Below are 17,367 nucleotides of genomic sequence, written 5' to 3' on the forward strand. Positions count from 1 at the left end.
AGAGTGACCTTACTGAAACAGCACAAGAGCAGCTGGACTCCACCTAACTCAGCCTAAGAATAACTCACCTCCCCTCTACACTGTTCCCATTTCTTTGTTCGACCTGTGCCGTGCTTGTCTCATACTCTCTAATCCCTGCCCTGTCCCAAAGCGGGAGTGAGTAGAGGAAGGATAAATGCCAACCTGCTCCTCGATGAGCAGAACATGCCCGATGTGAAGGCGAACACAGCGCCTTTGCCCGCTCACTGAACTTGGCGAGCAGAGGAAAAGCTGTCACTTGCGTGTCGCTGCCCTGATTTCCAAAGGGGAAGAAGTTGTAAAGGAGAATCTGATCCTCGCCATCACCAGCCCTGCAATATAACTGAACTTTAGCAGAATATTTGCTGGGTTATGTAATAGAGATGGATTACAACAGCCTGCCACATGGTCGAAAACTGCAGTTTTAACCCCTGGACAGACTGCACTGTGATAGGTAAAGATAAGCAAGTGATGGGGATATGAGAATAGTCCAGCTCACTCAGACCTCTAAAACACGTCTTGGAGGTCCATCTGATGGGACTGCTCCAAATATCCAAGGCCACTTTTCTTTCTGACCTACCTGCTTGTGCACGACCTTTCTGTCTTTCTCCTCACCTCTCCTCCCCAGCTGTCCCAAGGGGGTTCCTCCCATTCCCCATATGCCTCTTTCTCAGGCTTCCCACCCTTCCTGGCTGCTGAGGACCCCTTGGAGGCATTCCCTTGTCTGCAGTGTCATCCTCCTTTTGTGCCCTTGCCACCCCTCCTTCAATTGCAGGTGTGGTTAAGAAGTTTCCTCAATTCAGAGAACAAAAATGTGGTAGTGTGGGCTGCAGGGCACTGCAAGACCGAGGCACCAGCCCTACTCTGGTCATTAACCCCAAACCACCACGTCTTCCCTACTGCTGCTTTCAGGTTCATCACTGTGGGGATGAACCCATCACCCTCAGTGGGGACATGCAGAGTGGCACCTTCCCTGTCCAGCACAGCCGTACAGAAGCCTCCCTACATCTGGCCGGCTGTTGTTTAGGCACTGCTTAAAAACAGGAGAAGCTGAGCATTGTAGCTAATTAAGCGAGGCAGGGAGACACAAGGAATGTTTTGAACAGAAGAGAAAACAAACAAAGCCCTGGCGAGGGCTCAAAGGCAAGGCGGGCTGGCTGCTGTTTGCCGCCCGGCATGCGGAGAAGCTCACGAAGGCTTGCAGGAACGTGGGCAAAGGGAGTTGGCTTTGGGAAGCCCTGGCCACGAGCGGCTCACATGATGCGAGGCGGGGTTTGGGGCCAAATCCGCCCCACCCCGGGGACCGGGGCCCATGAATGACCCGAAGCACCTCATTCATCACGGCGGGGACGGCTGTCAGCGGGGAGACGGGGACGGAGAGCTGCCCGTGGCACCCAGGTAGGCGCTGGCTTTTCTCCTCACCATCACACAGGGCTCCAGTGACCTCCTTGCTCCTCCGAGCACACGCTGCATCCAGCTCTTCCACCTGTGCCTTACATCTCTTCACTTTCATTTCCCCCAGCTGCCAGGGCTGGATGCGTGCTAGGATGATAAGCTGGTTTTATTTTCCTTCTCCTGCCACTGCTGTTATGACAAACAGCAGAAAGTCGGATCCCCCCCCATCCTGACAGAGCAACCTACGTGCTGCTGTGGCATGTATGTTTGCTTTCTTCACAAGCGCCTGCAAAATAGAGAGTGGCAAGGAGCTTCTTGAAATGGTTATGAATCATTTGACTTAACTGGCACCCACCCAGGCCCCCAGATGGGAGAAGAGGAGCTTTTTCTAAGCCCTTCCCACATTCTTGTGCAAATAGAAGGGATGAATGATCACTAGCCCCAATGCCAGACAGTTTTCTGGGCCAAATTCACACACGAGTAGAAGGAAGCCAAGGGGAACTGAAACTAGTGTAGTTCTCCCTTCCTTCCGCTCATCGCGATGACCATATTTCATATGCTCAGATCCTTCTGGGATTGCTTAGACTGACTGTGTAATTATTTTCATCCTTGAATTAAGCAGGCCAAATATGTAAGCTGGATCGCAGCTCGCTGAGATCTTATTTTACACCATATTTTGTCCCTTTGGCATATACATTACACAGCAGCAGATTGGATTTAAGTATTTTTTTCAGAATAAAAGTCTGTCCTTGCTTGAGGGTGTCAATTCACCAGTAGTTTGTGCTGCTCGTCATGTATGGGTACTTCAAAAGACCATGGAAAAGCCCTAATCCAGGCATCTGCCCATGCTGGCTCTCAGCACACAGCCTGACACCCTCCAGGCTTGGAGCACACACAGCTCGCGCAGCCTGCAGGTTACAGGAAAGGCATGACTTGGTGCATAAACTTGTAAGTGCAAATAAGACTTGTAAGTGCAACCTCATTCCTGCTAGCTGCACTCCGTCCTTCACTGCTTGTGATCGCTGATGAGATGTGCAGAGATTTACACTTCACGTGTGAGCCTAAACCTGGGGGACATCTCTATTCTCGAATTAAATTGAAACAATGCTGATTTAAAATAAAGATAAAAGGATACAAAGGCTGTGGGATCCCCAGAAAGGAGAAAAGTGTTCAAAACCAGCTTCCATCTGCCTTGTCAGATGTGTAGGTACAGGAGAAGAGGTGGACTTTCAGTGGATCATGCTATGGACAGTCCTGCAGCCTGGAGTCACACACTATTTACGCATTATGAAATGCATGTCATGTTCCATCTGCCACAGGGTCAGGGTCAACAGGTGCAGTCAAAATTAACAATATTTTTGATGTGCACCACCTTGCTTTCTATTGGCAGAGTGCCACCTAAAAGCTGAAAGCTCCCATGGCTGAAAATTATTTGCTGAGCAGCTTTGATGAGCAGCCAGAGATTTCCATGCTTCCCAGGGAAATAACAGTAGTTTTGATAGCTCCAGCTGTGGCTCCTCTGTACTTTGGTCTGTCTTAATTTGTGCTATGAGCACTCATGGTCAAAACTGGAATTGCGTTGTTTGACCATGTGAGATTTTACAGTCCAATTTCTATACTTACTATTAATACATGTTCAAAATCTTCATCCAGGCTCTTCCCCAGGAAGTTGTGTGCTAGACAATTTGTGAAAATGTCAGTGTGGTGGGCAGAAAATGCATGAGGGGCAGATCTTAGCCATACACCTAGGAGGACTAATTCCCAAGAGACCCAGCTCTCCTCGACTTCTTCCCTCCTTGCTCCACACAATAAATTCCAGCTTCTTCTGCACTCCAAGGGCTCAGGAGGTTTCCACCTTGCTCCTCATTCAATCCAGGTGAAGATGTTCTCTTCTCAGCCAATCCTTATCTAGGTCCCACCTGTATCTTCACCTCATCTCTCCAGCGGCTATTGCAGAGATGTCTGCCATGGCTTTTGTCCACTGTTTCCTCTCTCCAGCTCTGCAATCTGCAGGATTGTTCCCAAGCAGGGGCTGACTTGCTGCCAACCCATTCTGCCCCAGGAGATGGGCGTTCTTTGCAGGGGCATGTTCTGGCCAGAATCAGAGAATTTTTAAGTGGGGGAAAAAAAAAAAAAAAAAGAGAGAGAGAGAAAACAAACAGGACCATTGCACTAAGGTAGACAGGTAAGGGAATCTTACAGTGGCTGGGAAGGAAAGGCTGCATCAGACTGCTGTGTATCAAGGTGCTGTTATCAGGATGCACATACTCCAGCAGTGTTACCATCACTACTCTTCCTGCTCTGCCTGTTGCCTGGTCAGTTTGTTTTTTATAAAATGTCTGTTTCTTACAATTCATGGATTGTTTGGCTGTTAAGGCTCTAGGTAACTTCTGGCAGGGTGGCTTTTCCCTTTTTGCATATCACTGGGTGATGACAGTGGGCCTATGCTGCAGATTCCCAAACCTGTTCTGCTTTGTAGACACCCCAAGGGCTGTTCTGCAGTGCTGCTCTGTTGTAACTTGTTCTGTCGCTAGAAGTCAAAAGCTCCCCTGGATTAAAAAAAATGTAAACTAAAAAAAAGAGAGATCAACGCTGTACCTGAATCTAATCTCTTTTGCAAGCTGCCTTGTAAGATCTCCTGAAGGCTTCTCTTCCATGCAGTTGCCCAAGACCATTTCAACCATGCTCTTGCTCCTCCATCTCACAGCTCTTGGTCCCCCTCCCTCCAAGTTTACAGAAAAGTTGGGTGGGTGCAACAAAGTGCAAATAAATCTTCGAAGCTGTCAGTGGCACCTCCTTCCTTCAAATCAGTATAGAGTTAGATCTGCAGCTCTGCTGATTTTTAGGCATTTGTGAGACTGTAAATAAAACACTGTTCAAACTTGTCTGCCATATCCACGGTTGCCTGGATTTGCTGATTCTGCACTGGGCTCCTGCTCCTATTTAACAGTGAATTGACTGCTCTGTCTCCTATCTTCCTGGATAGTGTGACTCACATTAGGAACCTCCTCATGGGTTTCTAATAACCTGATTACCAAGCATACACATGCAGCATCTTTTTGATGGTCTCTGAGCTTGCAAGATGTGGCTAGATTTTCAGAGACCACACGTGATATGATAATAAAGCTGGCTAATTGGGCATTCGGTATGTTTCACTCCTTCAATCCTTCTGAATTTTCAGGTAGTTGACTTCCCATTGCCTCCAAAGGCTTCTGGGGAGAAGATCCCTTTGCCATCAGGGAGGGCTGAAGGGCACAAGGGAACAGAGCAGGAGGACCAAGTCTCACGGAGGCTCTGTGTGCTGTTTTTACTCGTGCATTTTTCAGGACTGAGAGGGAGACAAATGTTGCTGTGAATGAGCTAAATTATTAGCCCCTGATGCAGGACTTACTTCAACAGCACCACCGACCTACACCCAGTGAGGCCCATTTTCCACACAGCATGAATCACTTGCTCGTTTTTTTGTGCTCACTAGTTTCGCATTTTAATTTTCCATTCCTCTGGCTTTCCTCATGCGGATGAATAATGGACCATTTATAATACATTAACAATATCAGAGCATACGATTATGGCTTCAGTCAGCGTAATCCCTTCAGACGGCTCGCAGAGCAGGAACACACTTCTTTTGTCGGGGCAGATAAAACACCATGTCGTGCGAAGCCACATCCTATTTCCACCCAGCCAGCAGAAGGGGATGCCAGCCTGGCAGCTTGTCCCCTCTGCCACTCGAAATAGCTCTCAGGAGCTGAGTCATGAAGCAGAGCCCAGAATAACGGGTGATTTTGTGAACCGAGGGACAATCATCAGCTGTGCTAACAATTACAGATGGAAATGGGCTTCAGGCAGCAGTTTATCACCAGGCGCCGAGCCCTTCTATTGCTGTAAGTAAATGCCTGGGTAAACTTTTGTCGGATCCAAATAAATAAGGCGTCACTGAGCTCTGTTGTGCTGCGTGAGGGGCTGAGGATGCCCCTGCTGCACCCACTGTGGTGACCCAGCCGTGCTTTGTTCACAGGCAGCCCTGGGGACTGAGCCCCCGCTGCTTTGCCTGAGGGACCTGTGCTGGATACAGGCACATTCAGCATCCTTATCTTGTGTGGATGCTGCTTGAAGGCTGACGTGCCTCTCTCCATGCACCCAAAGACCTTCATTAAGGAGTGACAGATCAGACTGAAGCACAGGACAGATGCTAATTACAGTTCTGCCCTTCTGCTTCCTTATCACACACCTTCCTCTGTTGTGCATTTGCTGAATATTTGGAAAACAATAGTTTCCTGAAACCAGGATCTTGAGTTTGGAAATCTATAGGGTGAGTGCCGCTTAACCGAACCTCTCCATACACAGAATGCTGTCAGCAGAGGATGAATCGTGTTGATGTAGCATGAAGTGGGAACAGAGCTTCTGGTTCCCTGAGTCACCCCCACTGCTCACACACCCAGCCGGGGAGCATGCAGGGCTGCTCCATGCAGGATGCTGCAGCTGCCAGCAGGGCCACAGGCACCTGTTTTAATTCCTTGAGCAAGAACCTGGCAGTGGCTGAAAAATAAATTAAAAAAAAAAAAAAAATCCCCCAATAATTTCTGTCTCACCCGTTTATACACAGAAGTACTCATTTTAAATAAAAAAAATTTAAGGAAACTTTTTCACATTTTGAAGAAAGGTGTTTAAACAAAGCAGCTATGTAATTAAGCTGACTCAACACGATGTAGAAAAAAGCAAAGCAACATCCCCTTTCCTTTTCTTTTTTGCTGTTCTGCTTTTTCACTGGCCAACCTAGGTACCTCTTGGCATTCTTTTAATTAATAAAATATTTTTAGATCAATAACAATTTGAAGAAAAAATATATAGAAAAAGATAAACTATTGGTACTTTTTGATTTGGTTTTCCATATATTTTAATGAACATTTTGGAAAAATCATTGAAATTCAATTATCCTCCTACTCCCCAAGTACTTAGAAATAATAATAAAAAAATCTTCACAAGTAAAGAAATACCAGAAAGATAAGTACTCTTGTGGGATGGCAGCTGGTGGAAGGGATCCGGCTCATTGCTGGCAGCACCTGGTTTGCCACACTCCTGGAGAAACTGCTCTTCTCCTCTGCCCACCTCTGGGCCATTGCAGGCTTTGTAGCCTTTCTTCTTAGTCCGTGTTCACTGTGTTTGCACCAGAAAATGAGAGCACTTCTGTGGCTGAAGGTCCGTAATATATATATATATAAAACTTCTAAAACACTATGAGTTATTTACTCTCATTTCAGCAATTCCTACCTAGGGACAAATGCAGCTAGAGCCAACACAGCCCTGCGTGCTGTGCAGGACTGAACTGTAACTTTGTTTGCCATTAGCATCATTATCAAATTAGGGGGAATTAATTATTGCACATAAGGTTTGTTCATTCAAGCAAGTACTTGGCAGCTGAACTCAAAGGCACCAGTGCTGCGGTGGGAAAGGTTTTTGCAGCACGTCAGCAGTACCAGGGCTGCTTTATGTAGCGTATAGCCCTGGGGAGGAGGATGCCTTTCAGAGGGGAACCCTTCAACAGCTTCAGTGACAGTGAATGTGAAGTGGAAAGGCCCAGAGCTAAAAAGCACCGAGATGCTAGGAGGAATTGGATGCTCTCAATGGGCAAAGAGTTGACTGCAACCTTGCACAGAGGGTGAAGCCAACAGGGAACCAGCAGCCTGTCCTTGTGCCCTCCTGGCTGCCACATCCCACAGGTTTCCCTTCTGGGGCACCTGCGAGCTGGTTCAGTTGAAAAAGCTGAACTACTGGTGTCAGATAAGTTTGCAAGTTACCTGATTTTATCTACCCTTCTGCCTTTTCCCCCTATGAGGGAATTCTGTCTCCGCCAGGGATGTTACTGGAAGTGGCAGAAATTGAAGTGGGCCTTCCCAAGACCCGTGTATGTTGGGATGTAGGGCTTTGAGGTGATTTTTCTGCTTTTTGGAAAATCATCTTCATCTCTGTAAGAAAACAGGAGACCTCGTAGCCTCACAATGAATTAGCCAAATGAATTTCCATCTCCCGTGGATGTTGTTTACGCAGCATAAGCCAGCACAGTGCAGTGAGTGGTTTATTTGAAACAAAGCCCTCTAATGTTTGGATCTGCCCCATCACTCGACTTAACAAACAGACACTTGATACCAGCTAAGCAGCTCACTTCACTGAGAAGTAAATCCCGCCACGCTGCCAGCCTCCGACCATGAACAGTGTCCCCATTGTCACCGCTGAGTCCCTCCTCTGCTGCAGCCAACGACACGCACCGTGGCATGGCATCGTGGCAGTGCTGACCCTCGTTTTCCATGGAGGCTGGTACCAGCCACTGGCACACCGCACACTCCTGTGTCCATTAAACCCTCATTTAACACCGGCAGCAGTGGGGCAAAATGGCCTGGAGGTGGACAGTTTGTGTAATTAAGACGAAGGGAGCTGGTGCTGGGCAGTTTGAGGGAGTTTCCCGTGTTTTTGCCATTCACCTGGGCATCCTCAGGACCATGTCCTCAGCTCATGTCCACAGATCAGGGCATGACATTGGGCACAAATAATTTAAGAGGCAGCATCTGTGCAAGCACCGGGGTTAAAACAATCTGAGAAAGAATTAACTGGAAGAAACATGCCACCCCACACACAGCTCTTTCCAAGCAAGATGAAAGGGGCACCACAAGGCCCCAGAGGACATTTTAACCCCCTCCAGCACCCAGGGCATGCTTCACAGGGAGCCCCCAGCCAGGGAGGGGATTGTTCCAGTCCCACTCCCAGTTACTGCTTTATCTGCTCCACTTCAGCAAATGTACTCATCCGTGGTTGCTTGCTAAATGCCATGGAAACCCCAGGGCACACAGTGAGATCATTTGCCAGTTCTTTTTTATTTTAAGATTTTTGTTTTGTTTTGTTTTGTTTAAGCACTTTTTTAAGGCTTAGGGAAAAAAAAAGAAAAAAAGAAAAAAAAAGAAAGAAAGAAAAAAAAAGGAAAAAAAAGCACAAGGGAGAATTCACTTAGAATCATTTCCACAGCTGCAAAAAGCCTTTGTCATAAGCCCTGACCGCACAAGCTCCAACAAAAAGCGAGTTTATATCCTTTAATAGAATGCCTGGTAAAAATGAAAGGAGCCAAAAACAGCATAGTGAAGCAACCAAATTGTGTTTTGCTACAACAGCTGAAAATTTTGCTTTTCCAATAGCATGTGAACTATCGTATGAAATGTTTACACTTTATTTTTATCAGTGTCTGCTTCTTACACCAGATCTAGAAGCATCAGTGCAACTTCCTTGTAACTTCCAATCTGAGAGAAAAAAAAGTGTCTTGATTGAATACATCAAATATCCCACAAAGATTTTTTTAGTACGTTTCCCTTCAGAAATACCTGACTCAGTACATTGTCAATTGAAAATACAGAACTTGTTAATGTTGCGTTTACAGTTTGGCAGGTTTTAGTCCCTCTTCCCCCCAGTCTCTGAACTGAAGAAAAATGACCGATTTAAGCTGGTGATAAAAGAAAAGGGCTTAAGGCAGTCTAGTGACATTGCAGGAAAAGAAATAATTCATTTCAAATAATTCTTTTTTCAGATTCTTGAGCATTGCCACCTGGTGCAATCAGGTTATTTGTGGGTAATAACACCTATCTCTCCAGCTTGAAAATATGCTTTTGTTCTCATGTTGTCAGCTGTTTGTCACTAATTTTCACTTTTCAGGGACACTCCTGGTTCTGCCTTCTGGCCAATATTGCAAGTTTCAAAATAGTAAAATAATAAAGGTCCAGGGTCAGCCAGCTCTGAACCCTGGTTGAGAGGGGAATTGAACACAACGGAGAGGAGGGAATGAGATGGCTGGGGGGAATAAGGAGTAAATATTAATCTTTAATTAAAACCCTTCACAGCAAGCAGTCTGGAGCTGGATCTCCTGTTGTAGAGGAGAACACGGACTGTTGGGTGACCCACCAGCTCAGGCTGGGCGAGGACCTCTGCAGGCAACGGCTCTGCTCTGCTCCGTATGAGCAAATACGCAGCTGATGTGGGCAGGAAGGCAGCAAGTCCACCAGGACTATGGTTTTCTTCAGTTCCTGCACAGGCCTTGCTAATTATAGAAGTTTTCCCCCAGGTCCATAGCTGCATTGGCCCTTGGTGTGCCTGGCTCCTTTTTTCTGGTTCATTCTGTCCAGGCTATTTTGGTTGCACAAGGTCAATGCCAGCACTGTCAGGGCTGGTGGAAATTCATTTGGAGGACAAAGGGAGATGGAGCATATGCCCCAGGACAAAGTAAAAGAAGTCCAGAGTGAATTGGTTTCCTTTTTCTTCTCCTCCTGTTCATGAAAGGATTGGTCTTGGAAACGTCTCATTTTGTTTCATTTCTAAATAATGCTTTCTTTGTTGTTAGTGATTTTTTTTTTTTTTTTTCTAATAAGCAAGAATATTAACCACTAAAGTGAAAAAATATGTATTTAGGAATCCCAGAAGAGTACATTTGACTTTCTGAAAATGCATAATTCTTCTTCTTCTTTTTTTTTTTTTTTTGGCTTTTAGCCCGAATTTGGCTTTTCTTTCTCCCTCACTAGATACTGTGGAGTTCACATTTGTTTATCTTCACAAAGAAGAAACCTATCACTACAAGAAATGGTAAAGTTTCCAGCTTGTTGTCAGTGCAACATGCAAGTAGTGTTGGTAGAGCCCACCAAGAGCAGGTAGACTCTGAAGCCTCTTTTAAGCAAATTCTGAGATGAAAAGGATGTAAAGAACACAAGTCTAACCTATTTGGAGGACTGAATCCAGTTAGGTTACAAGATACGTGAATGACACCCATTCACTTTTTTGGGGAGGCCAAATTCGTTTGAATTGACCAGCTTCAGAATGAGGCCTTTGAGTCCAGCTCTAAGGCTTCTTAAAAGAGGCAGTGATGAAACTTCATTTCCATACCTGGCTCTCTTTCAGTTTTTGAGGTTATATGCCCACCTGCAGCTGGATGAGTTTTATGCAAAGAAGCGTTGAAGCAAATCAATCAAATTAATAGCTTATGTATCACAGAAAAGAAGAAATTCTGAGGAAGTCTGTGTGGCTGGCTAACATTCCTTTTTAGTTCAAACTACAAGATTATAAAATATATAAATTTCTTTGTCTTAGCAAAATGTAGAGTTGTGGGAGACAAAGCATAGGAGATGTCAGCAAATTGGTGACTGATGTGATATTTATCTTCCTCTGGGCTTGATCTGAGAGTTGGTGGCCAGATCCCTCCACAGCCAGCTATTCACGCCTCCTATGGTTGGTCTGATATTCACTTCCATCTGCTCCTCTATACCTTCCATTCATACTGAGCTTGGTTTTCCCTTCTTTTTTTTTCTTCTTCAATGCTTCTTCCTTCTGGCAGCCCATTTCCATTTAAGCCTGAGATCCACAATTTTTAAGTCATTTCTGAGTCGGGCTGACAAGATCGCTTCCAGTAACTGATCTCTGCGACCCAGTCTTATCTGCAGGTGAAAGTTTGTGACTTTTCCCCCAACTCTCTAAATATTTATAATTGTTAAAAAGGAAAAATAATAGAAACGGTCATCCTTACATCCTCCACAATAAAGAACATGAATTTTTGTTTCAGAGCATGCTTTACTACAGTCTCAGCAAACACTTCATCTCCCTCTCTTTGCACCAAAGAAAACAGAATAAAATTCCAGTTGTTTTTCCTCTTTTTTTCTCAATTACTAGTAAAGCAACACACCCTTATGTGCAGGCCTAATACCAGTCTATTCAGAGGTCAGGATGTCAATAACAATAATAACAGCAAGTTTGTGTCATTCCATTGTGTACTCTCAGCCTTACCTCTGAACTGAGGAAAGAAAACAAAGTTGTAATACAGGGAGCTGGGAAAGGGTGGGAGAGGTGAAACAGAGAAATGCAAGATATAATTCCACTGTCTGGCAAGGCAATAGAGCTGAGAGGAGCTTTCAGTATTGCCTCACCAAACTCAGATAGTTTCTTAATATTTAGATGTCTGTCAAGAAAAGGAAACAAGAAGAGTTACCTGGAGTATGCCCACTGAATTATTCAGCTCTGTTGTCCTGGAATCATTTGGAGAATTGGAAATAACCATCTAGGTGTAGTATTTTTAATAGCTCAGTAGACAAGTAATTGATTTGATAAACATTGTGCTATCCCACTGATTTTTTTAAAGATAAATTGAGTATTGTGCATTCGTGTCAGGCAAATAGCATTAAAGTACTTTGATAGTCACAGAACTCTACCAAATGGATCCTCTATTGATTGGCAAGAGGGAAGATTTTAGGCTTTGAGTTATGTGGGTGTACATCTCCCCTATATCAGCTGCACTCAGCAGAGTTATAGCAGCGTGGCACTGCTCAGATGTCAGGGCTTATGCATTCAGTTCTGAGCTAAAACTGGAAAAATCCCAGGGACAATGAACGTAGATTTCCCAATACCTTAAAAAAGAACATAATAACTTCTTCCACATTTACAGAAAAAATAGTTGGCTTCCCTCAACTTAGCCATGGGTTTGTTTCATGCGGGCTTTAAAAAATTCTGGAAAGATCGAAGCAACACCCATCAATATATTCAACAAAGGGTTTAAATAAAGCATAGGTTGAGGAAGGAGCACACTGTTGCCATTACACAGGGTCTGTGCCTGGCTGGAGCACTGCTGGTTGTACTGCCGGTTCTCGAGGTGGCAGCCAGATTTCTGCATCCAAGCGGGCTGTCTCTGCATGGAACCGTGGTGTTGGGCTGGGCTCCTTGTTTTGCACGTCTGTTTCTAAAAATATATATTGTTTGTCAGGATGATGTTGAAAGATGGTTCAGAAAGGCTGGACTTCGGTGTAGTCCCAAGGACTGAGAATAGAAATGGGGATAGCTGCAGAGCAAGCCAAAAAATGATCTAAGCATTGGAGACGCCTTGATCCATTCCCCACCTGACACAGTTTGCTGCCTTTCCTGATGCCGACTGCAGCTCAGGAGGCCTCCAATCCTCTGTCATGGGTGTGGGTGCCACCTTCATGAGAAGAAACTGTTTGTGTAATGGGTAGAACTGGGCAGTGCCTCACATAATATTTGTATTAATTATACATGATTATATATACTATATACAATTGCATATTGCATATTATACTTTATATATGATATAATTGGGTAATTGATACGCACATTTTATAAGGCACTATTCATAGGCAGACAAATTGTGTATATTAATTAGGTATAATTATATGTAGTATTTATTAATTACACTATATATGTGACATATAATTAATATATAATCAGATATAATAGTGTCCATTATTTGCACAAAATTCATTCCAGAGTTGGCTTTAATACAAATGCTGTGGTTCTGTTAGACCCATTTTTGCAAAGTGCCTGTGTTATGCACACACCCAGGATGGAAGCAGTGCCATGCCCTCAGATTTCACTGCCAAATTTCCACATGCCCGCTGTAGAAACAGGGTGATCCCGTTCTGAAGTTAGGTCCTAATATAGGGCATCCACAGAATTTGAGACCCTGAAACATACTCAGAGCCCATAGCAGAGAAATCCCCAGCACATCTGCGGTGCCATGAAGGGAGGCTGTTGTTTGGACACAGGGGTCCCTTTGGCTGGCCTGGATTTTACCTGTTCATGTTCTGCTCCGGTGCATTGGCAAAGCAGCCAGAGCAATTGCAGGGCACTCCCAGGGCTGCTTGTGTGCTGTTTGTGTTTTGCACCCTTGCTCACCTCTCACCTGTCTGACAGCATGCAAACAAGCAGGCAAATACTTTTGCGAAACAAGGAAGCCCCGACTGAGATCTCTTGCTGTGATTTTTGGAAACGTCAGGGAAGAGGGATCAGAGGGCCAGAGGAATTCCTCAGGGAGGGAAGAATCGGCTGTACTATGAATTTCTTTTCTTTCCAGGGGGTGGAGAAATAGCGACAGGTGAGAGGAGGGGCTGGGAGTTTTAGCCAAAAGCAGCTTTCTCCTCGTCTTGGTATCAGGACATGCTGCAAAGGCAGTGCTAAGCACATCAGCACCCCAAGCTGCCAGCCACCACAGCGCTTAACATGGTGCAAGGTCTGTCAGTGCAGAGTTCAGGCTTTTTTTGGAAAGAATCAAACTGTTGGCAAAAAGTGACACCAAAAAAAATGAACTTAAAGAGGCCACCTGAGCAGCCTTGAAACCTGTTTGAACCATGCTGTTTTGACAGACTGCATCCTGTCTGTGTGCATGCTTGCCTGAGAATTTACTAATACATATAATGTTAATTGCCCGCTTATGTCCTGAAGCAGGGCTGGGAATGAATTTCAGGAAAAGAGATGTTTGTTTTGCACGGGCGCCCACATCCCATATACTTTCGGTCATGAGGAAATTGCCCCGTACCTCCACCCTGCATGCGCTCGTGCCTGCGGCTGTAGGCACCGAGCAGGGAGAAGCCACAGAGCCTGCAGAAACCACTGCACCCCCGTTCCTCTGCCTCCCCCAGCATGGAAAACCCGATCGGGAACAAGCCCAGGGTCTATGAGCTGCTCCTGCCTCAGCTGAAGCTGTACAGCTGTTGCCTGAGTAGAGAAAGGGATTGGATTTCATGGGCTGTGTAATCTGCGACAGCGCTCTTTGGCTTGGGGATAGCAACAAGCCTCACCCAGGCTTAGCCATCCCCTTTCTGCCCGTAGAGGAACGCCCCGGTCGACATAGAAGGAAAATTGTTTGCTGAATTTCTGCACAGCCCTCCTTCCAATTGCTGGAGAGAGAGGGGGGAGTGGGAAAGAGAGAGAGAGAGTTTAAGGCAGGCTCTGCACTGGTGTTCTGGGCTATTTCAACTTCAGGGCAACTTTAGAGAACTTCAGTTATTTTTGGTAAGTCTTTTTATTATTATTTTTTCAAATCTCTCTCTTTCTTTCTTTTTTATCTTTGATGCAGACTGCACAAGTTTGCAGTAGATGGGCTTTAAAAATTGCAATGGGATGTGGGCGTGTGCACTTGGTGTCCTTTGATGTAGAAGCTGGGCATTCTGCTAATAAAGTTGTAATGCTCCCTGCTGTTCTACCTAATAAGAAAAACCTGCAAATGTAGCAGGTTAAGCATTACCACTGGGGAAAAACCTGGTGAGAACTTCAGCTGAGGTGCATCCCACCTGGTGTGCAGTTTTGCCTCTTTCTTGCATACGTACGGTCAGGGATGAACGAATGTGTGCCGCCCACCCAAAGTTTCTGCTCTGCTTTTTTAATGCAGGGGTTTCAAACTTGGGCACTATGCCTCCCGAAGCTTTCAGAGGCATGTTGATTCTCCGTCCTATACACACCCCTCCATTCAGTAATCTCTATTCCAGATCACGCACGTTGTTTTTCTGACTTCCTCCCTCTGTATACTTAACCCATCGTATGATCTCAAACATAGGGAAACTCTTTGTAGTACAAAGAGCCATAGTCCCAATTGCTGCAATGAGTTGCAAGGTGCAAACTGTTGAAGTGAAGTTGGTTTCTGATGCATGTGAGTTTTCTGTGTGCTTTCCCCATGGTTATATTCAGATTTTTATAGTATCTGTGTTTCTTCAAGAGGATATAATATTGCGTGGATATTATATCTCAATAAATACCATTTGCAATATATATATTTATATCATCATAATATACTCACTTTGTATTAGGAGCTCTGTACGTTAGTGGTATCTGAGACTAAGATCAACCTTGAAGAATTAGATGACAGATATCCATAACCCTGTCAGTAGAAGTGGGATCCTGTACGTCTTCACTGCAAGGCTGCTGAGACTAGTTGGCAAAATGCTGGGAAATAGCTAACATCTTCCTCTCCACCTGTCTAGGTTCTCTGCCCCATCCATACACCTTAATAAGTTTCCAAAAATATGAGTTCAGATGATCTGAGGTAGGATTTGTATCTGTAGCCACCTGTAGAAAGACCAAAAAAAAAAAAGTATGTGTTCTTGAAGTTTTGAGAGAAAATAGAAAAAGCATTATTCACATGACAAAATACCAAAGGTCTATCCCTCTGCAACAAAAATAACCATTCTTACTTGCTAGTTACGAAACAAGAAACACAGAAAGTTGAAAGGTGGCTCTTAAGGAGGTACAGGACTTTGCTTATGATCACCTGTTGCATGCACAAGGGAAAACTTCTAAGCATTGCCTTGCTATGTGTTTTACTACAGTAAAGCAAAACTGAAAGGAATTTTGTGGATCCAAGCAAATTACAGGAAAATAATGACAATTTACTTCCAAAATCTATCCTAACGTAGGTCGAAAGTCCAGCATGAAAAGGTTTCAGATGTTTAACAGCACAGGAAAACACATCACATCTCAGAATGCGTTGGGTTTTATTAGTTATGGTTAAAATGATAAGTGTGACTGGAGCTTTTAATTACAGTAAGCCTATAACAATGGAGTTAACAATAACTCTTCAACCATAAACTGAAAACTATAAATCTGTGTGAGGCCCTCAGCAGTGCTGACATGTTCCGTGATGGCTGGAGCTTTTCTGTGGAAGCATGTAGATTTGTTAGCTAAAATTGCATTTTACTATCTTTGGTGTGGCACTCTCATAAAGTAAACTCTACTATTAGATTACGAGGCTTGTGTAAATCTCCAACTCTGACTCTAGTCAAAGCTTGTAAGTAATTCACTGGGGATGGCTGCCTTCCAACCTCCTATGCAGAGAGCGTTAAAGTCTTCTCAGGCAGACAGGGCAGTGGTAACTTCTAGCACTGATCTGCCAGGGATTTGGAGATGGCGCGTGTTTTATGCTTTTAATTGTCTTGGACGCTCAGTCTGCATTCGCAGCTATGAGGTCAACGTGCCTCTGTTCGCTTTTGGCTGTACTTGAAGCTCATCACTGAAACAAAATCCAACTGCCTGTAATACATGGTCAGGGGAATAGCTGTGATCCGAGTTAACCTCCTGCTGACTTCAGTGGGTTCAGCACCCCAAGCTCGGTGCAAGGAGGCCAGGCTGGAGGCACCCTTCTCCAGGAGCAAGGCTGGGAACTTCACCAGGGCTTTCCTTGTCGTTCCCAGTGTTGTAGCAGGGGTAGGACGTATGGCATCGGGATCATGCTAAGGTATTGTGTCTGTTTTAATGCCACAGAAATGTGCATTGCCTTGGTCTGAACCTCTCAAGTTGCACAGAGGGTTGGTTTTAATTTTCCTTCAGCTTTCTACTGGGAAGCTAGTTCATCCTATAGATGTGTGAGATATCAAGGGATACATGTAAGGTTTTCTCCTATGATTCTTCACATCAAGAGAATAATCAGAATATAAGCTAGTTTATCATAGAGGGGTGACTGTTACTATTATTCTGGGCAAATATTTGAGGAAATAGATTTAATCTATTTTCTATGTCTAGCTATTGTCACATTACAAAATGTTCCCAGCATCAGGGAGTAGAAAAATCAGCTTTCCAGTTCTGGAAGCCCATCTCGCTGTGTTTCTGGGCTCCATGCTGCAGGTTCAGTCAATCCAGACCAGCCAGATATGAAAGATCTCCCCACCAGCCCCTCCACACCGCCACTCCGAGACCAAGCAGGGGCAGGCAGGCTTTTACTTGCAGGCACTTTGCCACATCCTTGAGCCCTTGTACACTAAAAAACTTTTCCTGACAACATCACCTGACACCTGCTGCCCTTCCTGCTTCCCTTAGCTGCAACTAGTGATCAACCAGCAGGCGATGCCCTCCAACACCAAGCGGTGGAGCAGCGCCCCGAGCTCACTTCAGAGCTAAGATCAGGCCCTGCCAGGAAGAGGCTGCTATCTGTACACAGGTGACAGAGATCAGGACAAAGCTCTTGTTTCAAGAATGAATCTCCAGATGACCTGCAGCTAGGGAAAATTGCTAAATCCATGTGTTCACTAATGCACTTGGGATTTTAAGGTTGAGGCTGGAATTCATGATTTTATAGAGAGGAACAAAACTTCATGCTAGGAGAGGACCTTTCACATGCTGAATACTTCTTATCAACATTTTTACATTCTGTAAGGAGGCTGT

At 44.9% G+C, this 17,367-nt stretch overlaps 1 protein-coding gene across 1 annotated transcript in view; it reads left to right on the plus strand.

Annotated features, from left to right (window-relative positions):
* Window positions 1–13,822: 13,822 nt before the first annotated feature.
* AHNAK2 (AHNAK nucleoprotein 2) overlaps window positions 13,823–17,367 on the plus strand; it is a 54,815-nt gene continuing 51,270 nt past the window's right edge. Inside the window, exon 1 of the mRNA XM_082762522.1 lies at window positions 13,823–14,229. The gene's annotated coding sequence lies outside the window, so the exon portion shown is untranslated. The remainder of the gene's footprint in view (window positions 14,230–17,367) is intronic.

This window comes from Aythya marila (genome assembly GCF_965140915.1).
Source record: "Aythya marila genome assembly, chromosome: 5".
Lineage (NCBI taxonomy): Eukaryota > Metazoa > Chordata > Aves > Anseriformes > Anatidae > Aythya > Aythya marila.